The sequence below is a fragment of the Pteropus vampyrus genome, unplaced genomic scaffold (assembly GCF_000151845.1).
Source record: "Pteropus vampyrus isolate Shadow unplaced genomic scaffold, Pvam_2.0 Scaffold5, whole genome shotgun sequence".
NCBI classification, from domain to species: domain Eukaryota; kingdom Metazoa; phylum Chordata; class Mammalia; order Chiroptera; family Pteropodidae; genus Pteropus; species Pteropus vampyrus.
Window position 1 is genome coordinate 17659928 of NW_011888786.1, and position 19498 is coordinate 17679425.

The window sequence follows — 19498 nt, forward strand, 5'->3', positions numbered from 1 at the left end:
TACCTCGAGTAGCCTTTCTGTGGCCCTCTCTGTCTAACGAACTCCTATTCATTCCTCAAAACTCTGCTCAGGCTTTGATTCTTCCAAAAATCCTTTCTCCCCACCAGTTAGATTTAATTCCATACATATGATTTGACTCCATCAAGGGCTCTCTAAGTGTGGTCCAGACTGGAAGCCTCAGCATCATCTAGAAACTTCTTAGAAATGCAAATTCTCAGGCCTCACCCCCGCAAAAGCATGAAATCAGAACTCTGTGGGTAGGGCCCAGCGGTCTGTTTTATCAGGCCCTCCAGGGGATTCAGAGGCATGCTGAAGTATGAGAAAGATTGAATTAGTTCAGGTATCTTGCTGTATGTGTTTTCATCTGTATCCCAGAGTGGTCTGTGAGCACCTAAATGCTGAGATGGTATTATATTCATCTTTGCATCTGTTATCCTTAGTCCCAAATTAGACATAAGCAGAATGATCATTTTAAAGAAAAAATCTGATAGGTGAGCTCTACCCCATCCTCTCTCCTTACACCCTTCAGTGGCTGTCCATTGCTCCCGTGAGCCTAGCTTCCGACCCCCTTTCTTCCTCTGGTTCACTATGTTATGGCCGCACCCCCTTCTCTCTGTCCCTTAAATGTGCCTGATGCCTCCCCATTTCAGGGCCAAGGCCAAGCTGCCCCTGACATTTGGCCTGCCTACTAACCTACTAATTTCTACCAACCTTTAGTTCTTAGCTTAAATATAACTTCCACATGCAAGCCTCTCATAATCTTCCTCCCTAAATACACAAAGTTAAGAGCCCCATGAGACACACGCCTCCCTAGCATCCTGTTCTTTTCCCCCGTGGCATGCTGGTCACAATTGTGATTATCTGATTCTTTGCATTAATATCTGTCTTCCCCATAGACTGTAAGTTGCACATAGGAGGGCACTTCCTTCCTGCGTCCATCATCCTTTGTCCAGGTGTCTTCATCCTGGAGCTTCCAAATTTCCAGGTTCTACTTATAGTTTCTTTCCACAGGCCTGGGGAGTCTCAGGCAATAGGGTTTCTGGCAGACTGACTTGACAGAGCTCGTGACCTGGACTGCACGGTAAATAATGAAAGAGCTACTGGGGAATTTCCTAGTGGCTATTTGATAAATTTGTCTCTGCTGCCCAATTTCCATTTGACTCCCTCTGGATTCTCTTGGTACCCTGGTACATAGTGAGTGCTTTCATTCTTGACTTTAGGTTTTCTGATATTATCCAACCAAAATAGGAGAATTCTTCATGATCGCATGCTGATTCGTTTTGCAGAGTAGTGGCTGAGCACACTCCCGGGTGCCAGATGCCCCCCAGGTGCCAAGGGCAGAGTGGCAAACAAGACAATGAAACTTAACCTTGTGAAGCTTACATTCCAACAAACATCTTTGCATTTGTGTTAAAAGAATAGAATGACATGGTCCCAGTAGGAAATATCTTGTTAGATAGCAGAAACCGTGTGCCCTGCAAAGGTGTGCTATGAGTTTAGGGTTGTTCAGGAGACGTGTCTCAGGTCTTTGAAAGAGTGTCTAAGTTTCCCCTGAGGGCTTGAGGAGTTTATTCCTGAGGCTGTAATACTCACCCTGAGGATTCAGCCAGCCTCTAGATCTAGAGAAAGGTATTTACAGTTGTGACAAACTTGATCGAAAGAGAGTTCTATACTTGAGAGTTTACCTGGGGATGGGAAGGAAGCCAAGAGCAAGGTTCCTCATCCTCCAGTGTAATCCACCTTGTACTTGCTCTCCTAACAGCCCGTGTTTTCTCTTCAAAGAAATTCATTTTTATATGATTATTAGTTTTCTCTGTCTCTGTCTCTCTGTCTTTCTCTGTCTCTCTGTCTGTCTCTCTGTCTCTGCCTCTCTCTCTCTCTGCCTGCCTCTCTCTCTCTCCCTCTCTTTCTCTTTCTCTCTCTCTCTCTCTCTCTCTCTCTCCTCTCTCCTGTCTCTTTTTCTCTCTTTCTCACCTTCCCTCTCCTTGCTCATCTCTGAGCTCATCAAGGGCAGGGCTTCCTCTGCCTTACTCACTGCTTATCTCTACAAGTCCATTATGTTATGACATAGGTGGCACTCTTAAAATAGGGGTGAGGAAGGAATCCTGAAATCTTTCTTAGAACTGCAATGCTTGTGCATTTGATGTTTTAATTTTAAGGCAGATGAGTTTTATTTTGAGACTTATGGACTAATGTAGCCCTCATCGATATTTTTAACATATTTCTTTTAAATTTTTGAGTCAGTCTATTTCATTACAAGTAATCGCTGACTTTTTTGGGAGTTTTTGCCAAGCAGGAAATTTGTATTCTGCTTCTGGCTCTGCTTCTAATTTACTTAAGTAATCTTGAGTAGTGCCTTTGCCTCCCTAGCCTCTGGCCATCGTCCTTGTAAAAGGAGTTGACAGGTCCCTCAGATTCCTCCAACTCTAAAAGCCATCCCTCCCTACTCAGCCAGACCTGGCACTTCTCTAGCACTCTGCCAGGACACTCGTGAGCAGTGGGACTTTCCCTGGAGTTTCTTTTCTGGAGCAGAGGATGATAAGTAGCCGTAAAGTGTCACTTCTACCTACCCAAATTGCTTCTCCTGCTTTCCACAATGATGTCGGAAGTGCCACCAACCCCAGAAGCCCCAGCCCTGTCAATTCTGCTGATGAACAGGTTGTCAAGATAATTTTCAAGGCCTCCTGAGATGTTAGTCTTCCTCGCTTGCAAGTTGGCCACTGGGATGTCTTCGGACTCTTGCTCCTCTTTGGTGCTCCACAAACTGACTCATTAGAACCTCTTCTCAAATGCTGTGTGTCTAGATCTCCTCTAGACCTCGGCTCTTCTGGAGTGGCGACAGTGGTCCATGAACCATGCACACCCGCTGTCTAGTTTTAGAGCTGGGCTCACAACATTCAGCTCCTAGTCCCCTACCCCGGCCTCGCCTGATCCCTGCAGACCTGACAGCAAACCGATGATTAGGATTCAGTTCCTCTGGAATTGCACTGCAACTCAGCTGTTCACTGACTTTGAACAAGATGCTACTTATCCGCTCTCCAGGGCAGGGTTTTTTTCACCTGAAAAGCAGGTGTTAAAGACAAACCTTGGCTTCGATTTTCTGCGAAATGACCATTTGCTGCAAAAGTGCTTCATCACAGGAAAGTCACACCAGATGGAACTTATCTCTCTCCTTTCTCCTTCCTCTTCCCCTGCCTCTTCCCCTTCCTCCACTCTCTCCTCCCCACTCTTCCTCCTCCACCTTCCTCTCTCTTCCTCCTCTTTGTCTTTTTCTAATGTGACATTAAACACACACACATGCAGAAAAGTTCTCAAAACCCAAGAAAAAGCTTCACACATCTGAATACCTGTGTAAATACCACCCTAGTCAAGAAACAAAATATAATCAGTGCCAGAAACTTCTCAAGTGCTCTTCCCAACAATAAATTCTCCATTCCCTTAGCCATGACCTCTAATCTGATTTTTTTTTTTATTGTTTTCACTTTCTTTGAAAGCTAGACACCAATTTCTTTACTATTTCCTTAGGGTCCTTTATTCAGCAATAATAATAGCGATCATCTATCCAGTGCTTCCTGTGGGGCCGGCATTGTTTCAGGTGCTTTACAAATACCACTCTTTCCATTCCTACAACATTAGCAAATAGGCATTAGGATTTTTATCCCAGTTGTACAGATGGAGAAACTGAGGCACAGAAGATTAAGGAACTGAGGTCACACAGCTAGTAAGGAGCCTGGATTTGAACCCAGGTAGTCTGGTTTCTGAGACCTCGCTCCTATTGGCTGTACTCCTCATTAAATAGGATCTAGAAGCCTCACTAAAAAAAAAAAAAAGATGTGATACCCATGAAGTCCCTCTCGCAGATGTGTAAGAAAAAGACTGAATAATTATAGCAGCAATAGTATAGCTTCAGGACTGAGGCAACCAAACCCTGCTTCCATCTTTTTAGTAAAATCAATTTAGAGGTGTGTATGTGTGTGTGTGTGTCCTTGTCCTTTCTAGACATCATGTTCATTTCAAAGCTCAGTTGTCTAGCATCACCTTTGGTAATCTCTTACCATACAGATGGGGCCAAATATCCAGGTGCCCAAGCCACTTTAGGTTCTCCTGGCCCCTGAAAGTGACTCTTACTCCCAGAACAGCTTTCCCCAAACTTCTTGCCACGAAGAACTGCTTTTCGTTATTCCTCTGCCTTGACAAACTTTTATTATTCATTGTTCCTGATCACCAGGAGATAAATAATTGTAACTAGTACATCTTAGCTCTTAGCTGTGTCAACTCGGGCAAGGCACTTAATGTCTCTGAGCCTCAGTGTCCTCATCTATGAGAAGGGAATCACATTATTTCCATTAATGGGTTGTTATGACTATCAGATGAGACTATGAGGGCAAAGTGCCTAGTACAGAAAAAGTAAATATTTGCTGTTTTTTTTTTTTATTAAGTAGAAGGTAATGATAGTTATTTCACATGAGTTTGTCTTGAATTCTAAACCAAAGTAAAGATGCTTAACCATTTATTTTATGCTGTTCATCTTTACTTAAGATACATGAATTATGCTAGACTTTTAACAAAAAAATTTTAACAGAAAATATTTAAATTAGTTTATGACTTGTTCTTGCCTTATTTCTTTGTAGAAGTCCAACTATCTTAGGATCCCAGGTAAAAAACAATGAGGGGCCTAAGTTTTAGCCACGGAGAGTTTTGAGTACTTACAAATTCTGTGCTAATTGACTTTTTACCTCAATTACATAATAACCCTCAATTATTTGAGGACTGCAGTCCAGTTGGAGGAACGTCCTTGGCTTCCTCCTGCTTTCTTTATCGGTCCATTTTATGTCTTGTTGGCTCCTTTCACCAAAGATCAAGAGGGATTTTGACCAGCGGAGGATAGAAAAAGAGAATCAATTTATTAATTGTTATTAAGGTTGAAAGAAGAGGATGGAACTACTGTCCAATATGCATTGAGATTTTAATCATTTATGTCATTCTGGCGTTTAGTTACTATGAAGAATTAAGATTTGCCTATATATCAGTTGCTGGGCATTTGGGCAGACAATGTTGTAGGAGCAGAAAAGTGGAGCGTTGTGGTCAGCACCACGTTCAAGTGTACCATCTCTCCTCGCCGCCTCTGTGATCTTGACCAAGCCTCTCTAAGCCACAGGTTCCTTACCTGTAACATAAAAATAATGCCATCTCACTCTGAATATTAAATAAAATGATGCATGTAAAATGTTTGACATCCAGCAAGTACTCCATAAGAGTTAACTTCTTTCTCCCGACTCTTCCTAGTTGGTCCATGAAAACAAGGTGATGAGTCAATTCAGTGAAAAATAAGAATAGAAGTTGGTGATCTGGCTCCACTTAGCCAAGTAATTTATTCACTGACTATATTGTCATCATGTGACTGGTGTTCTGAAATTGTTTAGAGAGAGCCTAACTGTTATAGAATAGTCACAAAATTTTGAAGGGAAAAAATGGAGAAATGTCTAAAAAGGCATCAAGACCTGGATCCACTCCTTCACCTCCAACACACTCCTTACACTGTTAAGTCAACGTTTCAGATGATGATGATGATGATGATGATGATGATGATGGTCATCATCGGCATCATCATATCATCATTTTACAACGTTCCTGCATATGCATTGTCTCATTTCATTCTTCATAAAGACTCTGTGGGATAGTAGATTATAGGTTGTTATCTCCATTTTCTAATGAGGAAAATGAAACTCAGGGAGGTCAAATGACTAGTCCAAATGCACACTTCTAATCAGTGGATGAAAAAAGATTTAAACACATCTCATGACTCAAGATCCAGAGAATATTTTTTACCACTTCATGTTGCTGGGCATAAAATAATGATTCTGTCTTATTTATTTCTGGATATTTGGTTTATATTTAATTCTGCTTTTAACTTTTTCATTTTCTTTCAGAAGATCTACTTCTCTCAAAGAATTATTTTAAACCTTGGCATGATCATATTCATTTATTTTATTGTAGATCAAATTCTGTTGTAACAAGGTTATCAGATCTCTCTCTGTGTGCATTTTTTCTTTTCAGAAGCTATTCAATAGCTCATTTAAAAAGAAAAAGAAATACTTTCCATTTAAAATCTCAAGTGAACTTGAACCATTTTTTTGAGTTTGCTGTGATGAAACTTAATTTCTATGCTATGTGGGATTCATACTACTTCTTGGATGACAAACAGTTTTCCAGTAGAGAAAAATGACCTCTTCCAAGAACAATAGAAATGAAAGAGAATAAACAAACAAGCAAACAGACAATCGAAACAAGAAGAGTTATAAATAGGTTGGCTCACTTTAAAATGTTGGAATATTCATAAAATAATAAAAATTTAGAATAATAAATAAATGGCTACCTATTACAATAGCCTTCAGAGAATGACTCTAACTTTAAGTCAAATACATATATATTATACATAAATATATATGTTATATGTAGAGAGTCACAAAATTCTCTCACCACAACTGAGATGCTCAAAGAAAATGTAGCTTCTTTTTTCTTCAAAACTGGTCATAACTCCTCATAAGTCTCATCCTTCAGAGTATCCAAGAAAACCCAGACACTAATAATATTTTAGTCTCTTCTGGTTTAAAGTCTCCTTTCCTATTAAACAGTCTATTCCGAGTTCAATTGGGAGTTATCTGGAAAATTCAACGATAAAAACTTTCTTCGGGATAAATCTGTCCCTTGAGATAAATAGCCTTTTGAAGAGTGACCTTTCCTTTCTCTTCCCCAAGATGGTGTCTATACACCCTGGGGAACAGTAGAAGACACTCTCTATTCACATGGTATGTCTGGATAGACCACCTCTCTGGACTGGTGGGGTTCGTTCACTCTAGCTTCTTGATCCTGCTGTGCTGACCCTGCTACTAGAGACCATAGCCCGATCATTTGTCCCTGCATACTATGGCCGCTCCTGACAACCCCCTCATCTTTGCCAGTCCCCTCATCTACTTAGGAACTCTGGGTTCTCTCTCAGGGGCACAAAGGCTCCTCTATTTATCAGGAACCAGAATCATGATCTTGGACTAACGGTGAAGAACTGCCTTCCATCACCTCCACATCATTGTCCCTGGGTCATGTTAAAACCAAATCCTCAACCTAAATGCCCACAAGCTCTTTGCATTAGGCCTGGAGAAGTTATCATCTACCTTCTCCTACAATATCCCCAAGATGATCTGGATGCTTCTAAAGGGTCTCACCCTCATCTTTCAAGTTTTCTTTCCTGAGTTGTTGGCTCTGACCCACTTTCTCTTCTATCATCTCCCTGTTTTTCCTCCCCATCTTGATTCATAAGTGGAAGGAGTATTTTTTCTGCATTAGAGAAGAAACTATAGATCAGAGTCTTCTGAGCTTGAACTTGATATGTATTTGGAGTTAAAAAATTTCAGACCGGCTTTAAAGAGTATTATCTCGGCCATTATATTTCTTTTAAATGTCAAAAGCTGCATGTTCTTTCTTGAATTCATGCTGTAGTAATCCCAGACCTTCAAATAGATGCCTGTGGTACAACTGGGAGAAAAGTCAGTACATTAATGTAATTTCTTCAAAAACTATTATTTTAAAACTGCTGTGCTAAATTAGAAATATAAGAATATACTCTCATCATAAATATTCAACAATACAAAATATATAGTAAAAAGAAAAACCCCATTTTGCCTTATACTCCATACTACCGTCCCCTTTCCTCTCCAGATATACCCATCATAAATAGTTTAGATTAGATCCTTCCAGACCATTTTCTACATGTTTATATACATATATATGTGAAGGCACAAAAGTATGTTTTACTTTTACTTTTATTGAAAGTAAAGAATATTGTGGTATAGCCTTATTTTACCTAACAAGCTTGTAATCATTCCATATCAGTACCTATAGGTCAACCTCATTTTTAAAAATTGATGCATAGAAGTCCATAGTGTAAATGAATGACTATTTAACCATTTTCATGATGTACATCTAGATTGTTTGATGACTCTTAGTTCTTATAATAGTGCCACAGAAGACATCCTCCTTTACAGCTCCTCGTACGGCATTTCATGAGTTGCAAACATGTATGCCTTATAAGAAGCTAGTATAAAAAGTGGTGACGTTCCATATCTATTCTGTGACTACCTATAAACATGAAAAGAAATGCTGTAGGGTGTTTCTATTTCCAGATGCTAAGCCTCTACTTTAATTTGGTTCATTATTCTTCATTTTTACCACTCAGCCAGTTCCTCTGAAATGGCACAGTCTTCAACATGTTTTTCTCTCTATCAAAAAGTACCACAGATCAGTGGAATGAGGGAAACCCAATGTATTGAACCATGTGCATAGGTGTGAGAGTATTTTTAATATCAGTATTTGAGAGAGTAAAGTCGAAAGTCACAGTCCTTCATCCTAATGAGTGCAAGAGGGTAGTGTTTCACCTGGCGGGGGAATCCTGGCACCAGATTATCACAGTGGTGGCTGCACACTGCAGCATCTTGCTTAGGATATTGTTGTTGTGATGGAGACTTGAAATGCTTGCTCTCATTCACTGTACAGGCTCCTCAATGGAGCACTGGCTTACTGTTCAGGACACAGAGACCAGTTCTCTTGTCACATGTTTGTTGCTACTCAGTCTAGTGGTTCACCACTGTGATGGCTCCATGCTCCCTTCTTTGCTTCTGTTGTTTCTACTACCATAGGCTCCATCATATTCTCTCTCTCAGCCAAATCACTCTCAAACATTTTCAGCACTTCCACTGAGCTAAGCTTCTATGCCAGGGTCTCTCATCCGTCACTGGCTAGATGAGCCCCTTCGGGTCAGGTGCTCATCCCTGGTCCTACCAGCTGTGACGAGGAAGGCATGCACAGCCACATGATACAAGGCTTGCAAATTAAGGAATTTCAAAGAGGAAGCTGTGATGGACATTCAGAGACATCACAGAAGGGAATAGAGTACCTGGCAGGTGCTTTGCATGCCTGTCTGGTGTATCTGGAAAGGGCATCCTGCTAAAACTTTTGTCAGGAAAATCCTTGTCAGTATTTTCAGCCTCCAGGAGCAACAGAGGGAGCCATGTAGATTCCATCTGATTGTAATGTGTTTCTCAGAGAAATAAATAGCCCAAACTCAAGCACACTTCCGGCTGTCAATTTTTTACAAACACCCTGAAACTCAATGACAGTTCTTGAAGATCGATATGGTCCTCTGACAGAGAATTGATTGTTCCAGCTGAGATCTTAATGAGATTGTTCACACTATTAAAGAACCGCCAACTCCAGCATATTATAATGACAATGACGGGACCCTGTGAATACAGAAAGCAAAGCAACTTTCCTGCTCATTTCTTTTTGAAAGCACCAACCCATAACAGCAAGGCCTTCTTGTTAATTAGTTGTTAATTATTGAGACAGCTCATGAAATGTTTATTAAAGAGCTGGCCCTCTGGCAAAGAAAAGAACCTGAGAAAGACTGAATTGAAGTGCAATTTAAAGGAATGAGTAAGATTTACACAGTTGACTGGCATCAAGGCAATTCTAGCACCTTGCCCTTCTGGTAAGAGATGAGAGGTACTGTAGAAATGCATAGTAAGCAGAATAGAATAGATGAAAATATAATAGATGCATAGAGCTGGAAGGAACCTCAATAATCGTCTTCCCTCACTTTACGGATTGGGAAACACATGTAACAGAACATAAATGAACTGCCCAAGTTCATTCACACTTCTAGTTGGTGTCCCAATAATCAATTCAGCCCAGAGAACTCATCACTACCAGCCCGCTGAAAGGCAAGTGATGGAGCATTTGGCTTGGACCGCTCATTCACAAGGGGCCTCTATTCTAGTATGTTTTCTTTATCCTCAAATGAAGTTATAACATATATAGTCAAAGTGACACAGTGACAGATTTAAAATTGTCCTTCATATAACTTGAAACTTGTGTTCTGTTACTGCATAACCAGACTGTGCTATGCTTGATGCATTATAAATTAAGACTTTTAAAATAAATTTTGTGTGAACACTCATATTATGCCATCAATTCATTTTTAACATGTGTATATTTAAAGTGTACCACAGTTTTGTAACCTTGTTTTGGCATTTAAATTTATTTAAATTGTTTCTTTTTTATCGTAAATATAATTTATTTTTATTTATTTTTATTCAGGTATAATTGACATATTAGTTTCAGGTGTACAACATAATGATTCGATATTTGTATATACTGAGAAATGATTACCAGAGTCTAGTTAACATCCATCACTATACATAATTACAAAAATTTTTTTTCTTGTGAAGTGACCTAGGTCTTTCTTTGAAAACCTCTTAGAGGTCTTGTCCACTGCTTCACACTTTCTTTGTAGAACATCACTTTCATAAGTGATATAAGTTTACTCAGAGTCAGGTTGTAATTTTCTTAAAAACAAGGTGTCTTAGTCCACTTGGGCTGCTATTGCAGAATACCATAAACTGGTAACTTAGAAACAACAAAAAATTATTTCTCACAGTTCTAGATGCTGGGAAGTCCAAAGTCAAGGTGCTGGCAGATTCGGTATCTAGCGAGGGCCTTCTTAGTTCATAGATGGTTGTCTTCTTCCTGCGTCCTCACATGGTGGAAGGGGCAAGGGAGTTCTCTGGAGTGTTTTTTATAAGAACAATAATCTCATGAGGGCTCTACCCTCACGACCTAATGACCTTCCAAAGGCCCTACCTCCAAATACCATCATATTGGGCATTAAGATTTAACATATGAATTGGGGGGAGTCACAAATATTTAATCTATAATACAGGGCATTCTGTGCTGCACATCTATAGGGTTATCAAATGGAATTCAGACCATTGCTCTCCATCTCCTGGTAGGTGTGAACTACCTGAATGCTACTCTTGATAAACTCTTAGGAAAGAGCAGTTTATATTTTCATTTTCCATATTAGCCATTGTGATATATTTGGAGCAGCTCTGTAATATGCCTTCAAGCCCATTCCCATGCACAGTAAAAGTAAAGTAAGAATGTTAAATAAACTTTTATTCTCCCTTGAAAAGTTGCTATGTCTTTTTACCCTTGCCTTCTGCTTTAAGTAGCTATTTGGAATGCATTGCCGGATTATGTCAAATTTATAATGAAACTCTGTAGAGGCTCTATGTAGCACCTGAGAATTGAAAGGAAAGATGCATCCTAATCTTGAGAGAACCCCTAAGTTCCCCACACATACCCCGTTATATGGAGCCAGGTGTTCAATCCCACCTGACTCAGCCAAAATTTCTCTCCTCGTCTCATTTCTCTTCTAAGTTTTACCACATAGACGCAGTGGTTCTCAAATGTCAGCCTGTGCAAAGATCAGCTGAGGACCGGTATAAAACACAGAATCCAGTCTTTCTCCCCATGATTCTGATTCATTAGGCCTGGGGTAGGCCCCAGAAATCTGTCTTTTTAAGAAACACTGTAGGAATTTTTGTGGCAGGCATCCTAGGACCACACGAGAAATTTCTGATCTGCCCTCATTTTCTCACTAGGTCCCTTGGAGAGATGCATGTCTTCTCTCTGAATTATTGGCTTTATCTCTCCAGTACGATGATTCATTTGTGAAATATCTTGACTGAGGGCCCTCTTCAGCCAGCCTAACTCCCAAGATTCACCTCCCCTCACCTTGTCTCTTCAGGGAGGATGGAAGGAGGTTGAGGAAGAACAGACCCCAACCAGAACCTCCCCACCCGCAGAACCTCTTTTTCAGGCTCACTTGCATTGCCTGTGAACAATCTTTCAAATGGATTAGGGAAAAGGCCAAGTTCTGGTGAATTAAGTACATTCAAGTGGAGAATGACCGTTCAGAATCAAAAGCTGTACCTACCTATAATATATATTGCAACTGACATTCTGGCTTGAGTTATAAATAAATACATCTAAAGAACCAGATGGAAAGTTTCAAAAACATTTTCTGCAATGATGCTGGGTATCACAGCTAGGCTGCTTACAATCTCCTGCTGTTCTAATTAATTGGGCAGCCATTTTTATTGATCGAGTGTCTCTTTTGATTGGTTGCTACCTTTGCTGTGCCAGTTGTTAAATATTTGCACTACTAGAATCAGTATATAATTTTTCTCTCAAAATACAAAAGTCCTATGACTATCTCAAGTCTTGTGAATTAGTACTCACACTTTGTAAGTGATATAAATAAGTCGTACGGCTCACATTTTAAGTGAAAGGTTATACTAAGCCAGGTTGATATTTGTCCTGTAAGATTTCTTCTAAAAATCAATAATATGGACCTGATGCATGAATATCTCCATGTTCTTGTGTATACTGTTATAGGAATTGCTTTTCAGAGCACACATAAGGTTGGTGATTTAATACCCCAAATACTCCAGCAAAAAGATGCCTTTAACTTTCTTGGCCGCATCCTTAGCTTGGTTTCCTACAGATGGTACTCTGCTGATTCATTTCCTGATGGTGCACTCAAGTTGATTGTTTTATTCTTTCGAAGAATGATACAAATTGCACAGTTTGCTTAGGATTGGGTGATAATGGGTTGGGCTGGGTTTTGCAGTTGAGAAAGACCACTTGAGCTTATAATAAGAAATATATGATTTAGGTTCACTGAATAAGGCTGAGGAAGTATTTATAAATAATTATATGTCTCGGTATATGTGTATGTATATAGTTAAATTTATTTTTAACCATACATAGAATGTAAATTAAATATAAAAATAGTCATATACACGGTAATGCAAAAGCCATTATTCCATTTAAAATTTGTTTACTTGAGCTCCAATTTTCAGAGTAAGAAGAATATTCAATTCTTAGCCCTCGTTTTACCTGACTTATCAGTAGAACACCTGAGAAAACTGACTCTTTTCTTCATTTCTCTTCTAGAATATCATGTGAGGTTGGTTTTCTTCCTACCTCCTTGGCTGCCCCATCTGTTAGTCACCTTCGCTTATGCTTCCTATTCTGACCTCTTAGTTTTGAGGTGATTAAGATTTAATCTTTGGATCTCATCTCTAGCTAGACTCGCTCCCCCCAATTTCGGACTTGCATATCTAATTTCTTCGGCAACATTTCCACCTGTATGTCTAACAGACATCTCAAACTGAATTTGCCCAAGACAGAACTCTTAATTTACGAATCCCTCCAATCTACTCTTTTTGTTTTTCCTATCTTAGTAAAAAGTGGCTCCAGTATTCTCTTTGCTCAGGCCAAAACCTCAAACCCATAACTGACCCCTCTTTTTTTCTCATACTTTATATCAAATCCATCAGCAAATCCCATTGGCTCTTCCTTCAAAATATAATCTGCCCACCTCACAATCGCCATCAGCCTTCCCAGTCCAAGCCTTTGTGATTGATCTACTTCGTTACTGTCATGGCCTAACTTATGAAGCTCTCTGTCTCTACCCACTTCCTCAGTTTTTTCTCAGGACAGCAACCAAATGACCCTGTTATTACTTAATTCCAATCATATCACTTTTTTGCTCAAAACCCTCCAATGGTTTCCCAAATCACTCAGCGCCAAAGCCAAAACCTCTTCAGTTCCCTAGAAAGCCTTATCCTACCCACCACATCTAATCTTATCATCATTACTCTCATGCTTGTTCACTCTGCTCCAGTCTCACAGACTCCTCTGCTGTTCCTCCAACATCTCAAAGATAACTAATATAAATAAAGCCTATAAGTTTGGCCATATCTTTGGAAACTTAGATTTCAAGACATCACCTACCATTCTTAGAATATTAAATTTAACTGTGATACAGGCCTGTATCATAATATTTTTGAGGTTCATCCATGTTGTAGTATATATCAGTAGTTCATTACTTTTAATGGTCAAATAATATTTATTGTACGGATATACCATATTTTATTTATCCATTAGTTAATGGACATTTGTATTATTTCTACCTTTTAGCTATTGTGAATAGTGCTGTATCACAGGACTATTCTGTGATACAGAACTGTGATACAGACCTGTATCACAGTTAAATTTAATATTCTAAGAATGGTAAGATCCCACTTTGTATACATTCGATGGCTATTAAAAGAGAGGGAGGGGAGAGGGAGAGAGAGAGAGAGAGAGGGCAGGAGAGAGAGAGAGAGGGCAGGAGAGAGAGAAAGTGTTGGCAAGGATGTGGAGAGAAGGTGTGGAGAAATTGGAACCCTTGTGCATTGCCAGTGGAAATGTAAAATGGTGCAGCCACTGTGGAAAGCCTTTTGGTGATTCCTCAATAAGTTAAACATAGACTTATGACCCAGCAATTCCAATTCTAGATATATACTCAAAAGAATTGAAAACAGCTGAAAACCAGTTGTTCAAACAAAAATTTTTACACAATTATTCGTAGCAGCACTATTCACCATAGCTAAAAGGTAGAAATAATACAAATGTCCATTAACTAATGGATAAATAAAATATGGTATATCCATACAATAAATATTATTTGACCATTAAAAGTAATGAACTACTGATATATACTACGACATGGATGAACCTCAAAAATATTATGCTAAAGAGAGAAGCCAGGCACAAAAAACCACATACTGTGTGATTCCCTTTATATGAAATATCCTGAATAGGTAAACTCATAGAGGAAGAAAACAGATGTGTTGTTTTCAGGGCCTGAAGGCAGGGGGTAATGGAGAGTGATTGCTTAATGGGTATGAGGTTTCCTTTTGGGGCAATCCATTACCTTTCCTTGAAACTTTAGAAATAAAATATGTTAATAATAATGGAAAATGAGATAACTTTTCCTTGACAAAACACACAATCATCTAATAAGCCTTGAAAGAATATTCTCGAACTAGATGGTACTAATGGTTGTACAATATTGTGAATATAATAAATAGCACAGAACTGTACACTTTAACATGGTTAATATGGTAAATTTTATGTTATATAATAAACAACAAAAAAACTTAACAGCTTGAGACGATAATTTGTGAATCGTCTGGGGCTTTTCTTCTGTTGATTCCACCTGGGCTTACCCATGTGCCTGCATTCAGAGGTTGCATGGAAAGTCCCAGCTAGCCTTGCTCACATGCCTGGCAGTGCTTCTTCATGTGGCCCCTCAAATTTTTGTAATCTAGACTGGTTTTCTTACATGGCAGTCCAGGGCAGTATTCTAAGAAAGATACAAAGCTTTCTGAGGCTTTGGCCTGGAACTCACACGGTATCACTGCCATCACATTCTATTACTCTAAGCAGTTTGCAAGTCCGGCTCAGATTAAAGGAGGGAAAAATATATGTCACCTCTTAACTAGAGGAGTAACAAAGTCACCATGAAATGAGAAATTGTTGCAGTCATCTTTGAAAACAGCCTACCACAAGTATCATTTATCTCATTCGCATCTTCTAATGTATATTTTATCAGATTTTTATTTTTTAGACTAATACAAACGATGGATTAAAAACCAAATAGCTGGGCTTAATTTAGATAACATTTGAGGATCACAGTTGTGATAAATATACCATTTTTTCCAGGCTTTGGCTTAAAGCAACTTATATTTTTGGGATTCTGTTGGATTCTTTCTGGCCTCTAGATTCCTAAGAAATCTTGGTAATACTCCTTGCTCTTATAACTTTAGACTGCCTTTAACTGGGTTTCTGTATTGCAGAAATTTTCACACACACACACACACACACACACACTCACGCTCTCAAACACACACATATGTTTACTATAATTGTATGTATAAAGCCCTATGAGAATAACAATAATTTAATTTCAAAAGTATCTGATTGCATAATGACCACCATAGTAACCTTCCTTTTCCAAGCCTAGCTCTTCTGCATTTTGCATACATTATTGGTGATCCTTAAAAAATTGTTACGTAAACAAATGAATCCAATGCTAGGTAAATATTTGTGGTTTGGAGTTACTTTGAATAATGCCAGCGGCTTTTCAGTTTATGAAAGAGTGATCTAACAATTAAAAGAATAATAGAATGAGGTAGAGCGAGTTGCTGAGAATGTGAGATTGAGGAGGTTTCTTCAGAGGGAGCTGCTGCGTATTTTATTTTCTGTTTGACTTTGCTATCATGTGGAAGTTTGATATGACTAAGAAACGCATTCCCCTGATTAAATGTGAATGTGAATGTATTATCTGTGAGTGACATCATTATATGTAAGGAATCTGGGGACAAAATTCTTCCAGTTTGGTCTGTACAACTTATATGTGGTAGGACTCTCCTAGAAGGGTTCTAGGCCCAGACTCCTAGAAGCATTGGGTGAAGTGCCGAGAGACAAGACAGAAAGCAGGTCTTAGTGACAATTTTGTACCCTAACTTTTAAACTCTCCTGAAGTCACTGTAATAAAATGAACTTAGTTCAAAAGTTACAAATACAGCCCATGAAGTGCCCCTATGATCAAATCTCTGAGTCAGAAGAGAGATGTGGAATGCCCCGGTGTGATAAAAACAGATCTGTCTTGTAACTTTGGCTTACCCATCTGTCAAGCGATGAAAATGAATACAGCAGTAGATACACACCTCTCTCACTTCCTCTCTCCTGTTCAAGGAGGACTGTGAGAATTCACAGTTGATCAGAAAGCAAAGTAACAATGGCATGTTGCAGCGGAGGGAACTTGTAGCGAGATCTGTGAAATTTGACAGAAGATAGGAAGTGTCCAATTCAGCGAGATTGGATGGGCATTAAGGCAGTTCACATCTTCAGAGCTCGAGGTTGTCTGGAATCCTTTTGGCTAAGGAATGCCAATGACAAGGGAAATCCCTGCCTCACTATTTGCATGTGGATTTAGAAGGAAATGTACATTTGATTTCTGTGTAACTTTATAGTCAAAATGAAACTACAATGTGAATATTAGAGTGTGTGAAACTTCTTAGTCTGAAGTCTAACTGCTGTGGCATTCAAGAAATCATGCCATGTAATAGCAGCGCTCAATATATACACTGTCTTTGTAACAAGTGACCACTGATGTTCAGACCCTAGTGTTCTGTAGACTCCAGCAACTCAAATAAAATCCAAATAAGATCATTGTAATTAGGTAGTTTGTTTTTGTTTTTGCTTTTAATCTGCAAGTCCCCTTTCCTCTTTTTTCCTTACAATTTATGGGTTGAAGAAATGAGGTCCTATGTCCTATACTTTTTCCCACCGTCTGGATTGTACCGATTTTATTTCCTATGGTGTCATTTAAAACATTTCTCTGTCTCCTGCATTATCTTAAAAACTGGGAATCACATCTAGAGGTGCAATCGGATTCAGGTGTTTTGTTTGTTTGTTTTTGGCTTGAACGCTTCACAGATGATGATGTGATGATTCCATCAGGAAGCATGTACCGTCTGCCTACGTCTTTTTCTGTAACATAATGTAGTGGCTTAATTCATTATATTATCAGGAGTTAAAAATGACACTATTCTATTATTTCTGCCTCATTTATTATCTGAAATATTTCCATAAAAAGAAATTTGCCCTCGTCAACAATTTAGTTACCCCCAATATCCGCACAGTGTAAGTGGGGTAAATGTTTGATTCTTTCCCTCTCTACCAGTTTTCAAAAATAATGAGTTATTTTCTAGCTTCTGTAAAGATGACCAATGAGATTTCCCCTCCACATCTTGAAGTGTTTTAATCCACTACAATTCTTGATTCTCGGGTTTATTTTCTTTAGCAGAGGGGAGCCTCTTTAGTTTAGCTTTTATGTCCTTTTGACACCTCTCTCTAGTCTCTGAAGTTCTCTTGCTTTCTATTATGACAAGATGATCCAGGCTCATTCTGTTGTATGTAACTTTTTTTTTGTAGGTAACATTTTTAGTGATATCTCTCTATATTGTACTCTTCCTATTTTTCAGTTAACTGATCAACAGCGAAGAGGAGTGGTTGTTAAGACTTCCCGGATCTATCTTCCACCTTTTAACTTATTTTCTATGTGACTTGAGAAACTTTGCTCAAAATGGGAATCATAATAATTGTACTTACCTCAAGGCATTGCTACAAGGACAAACTGAGTTAATATATGGAAATCATTCAGAACAGTACCTAGCACATAGTAAAAACTCAATAAATGTTAGTTATTATCATTTGGCCCAATAAGACTGATTTAGTATACCATCTTCCTGAATTTTTTAAAGCATATCTGTCTACAGCCATGCTACCCTGAATAAGCCCGATCCCATCTGATCTCGGAAGCTAAGCAGGGTCAGGCCTGGTTAGTACTTGGATGGGAGACCACCTAGGAAGACCAGGTGCTGTAGGTGTAAAAAAATAAGAAATAAGGGATTGTAAACTGACAAGGTCCTTGCAATCTGTAAGGTCAACCAAGGGTTGCCTCGCCTAAAATTTATATATATATATATCTGACACAGTTGTGATCATACTCTATATTTATTTGTTTCCTGATATTTTTTTCATAACAGACCATCACAGGCATTTCGTTTTATCTAATAAACATAAATTCTAAAAACTGTGTAAAACTATTAGGTGGTATGTACTATAATTTATCAACTTACATGCTTTCTCATAAAGAACAGCTGATTTCCATTTTTTCCCATTATAAATGACATAGCAGTGAATATCTTTGCGAATAGGAGTTTTGGAGTTTTTCCGTATGTGCTTAGCATCTTCTTTTTACTATAAATTTCCAAAAGTAGAATGACTAAGTTATGACCAAATTTATTTCTCAGCGGTTTATATCGATTCGTATTTACCTTGCGCTTTTAGCCTGTTTTAAAAAATGTTTATACAATGTCAATTATTTGTCATGTTCTTTTACAAAAGCCAATGATACAAATAAGCCATTTAAGTCGACCAGCTTAGAGATAGACTAATAAGGCCACAATCTCTGGGCTGAGCATATACACTAACATCTTGAGTCAAACCGGTGAGGTTGGAGAAGATTTGGCTGCCAGGGCCTTGAATGTGGTGGGAGGAAAAGGGGAGCAAGCAAGCCAGCACTGCGAGTGATCTAGCAATTGGGGTCTGCCTTTTCTGAGCTGATGTGAGACCATAGTCATGTGAAACAACCACCAAGAGATGATAACAACTCAGCAAGAAGACTTGAGCTTGACGAGTGCAAAGTGTGTTGGGCGGGGAAACAAGCTTGCCTCTTGCAGGGCCCTGCTGCCAATTTTCTTGTACAGCTGCAAGCATAAAGGGGCCTGAAATCTGACCCTCCACTGGCCCAAGCAATAAGCCCTATTGCAGATATCAGCCTTGCAGCAGTGGCCTCCCAGAGAAGCAGACTTTTGCAATTTATTCACCCAGAGGTGTCACTTTCGAATTCACACTAAGGCTTTGTGGTGCCAGATGTGCCCCTGATAATTCTTCCCACTTAGAAGCTTTAAACTTGACAGAGAGGGAGCAGGAGAGTGCTTAACTGTTGTTTCTCTACAGTCAAGTTTTTATGGAAACTTCCCATCCCTCCATCTGTGAAATTTGCTTAATGGATTTCAGAGACCTGAGCCAAAATGGAAATGACTGGACCCCAAAGGCTGGGGATCCCACTGTGCATTACCTGGGCTACTCCTAAACACCACTAAAACTCCCTTCTAAATTGCTACCCTTTCTCAAA

General features: G+C 39.1%; 1 non-coding gene across 1 annotated transcript; it reads left to right on the top strand.

Moving 5' to 3' along the window:
• Positions 1-18066: 18066 nt before the first annotated feature.
• On the top strand, positions 18067-18185 carry LOC111744155. The gene has a single exon (XR_002782023.1). It is a non-coding gene; the product is annotated as a 5S ribosomal RNA (ribosomal RNA).
• The last annotated feature ends 1313 nt before the right edge of the window (positions 18186-19498 follow it).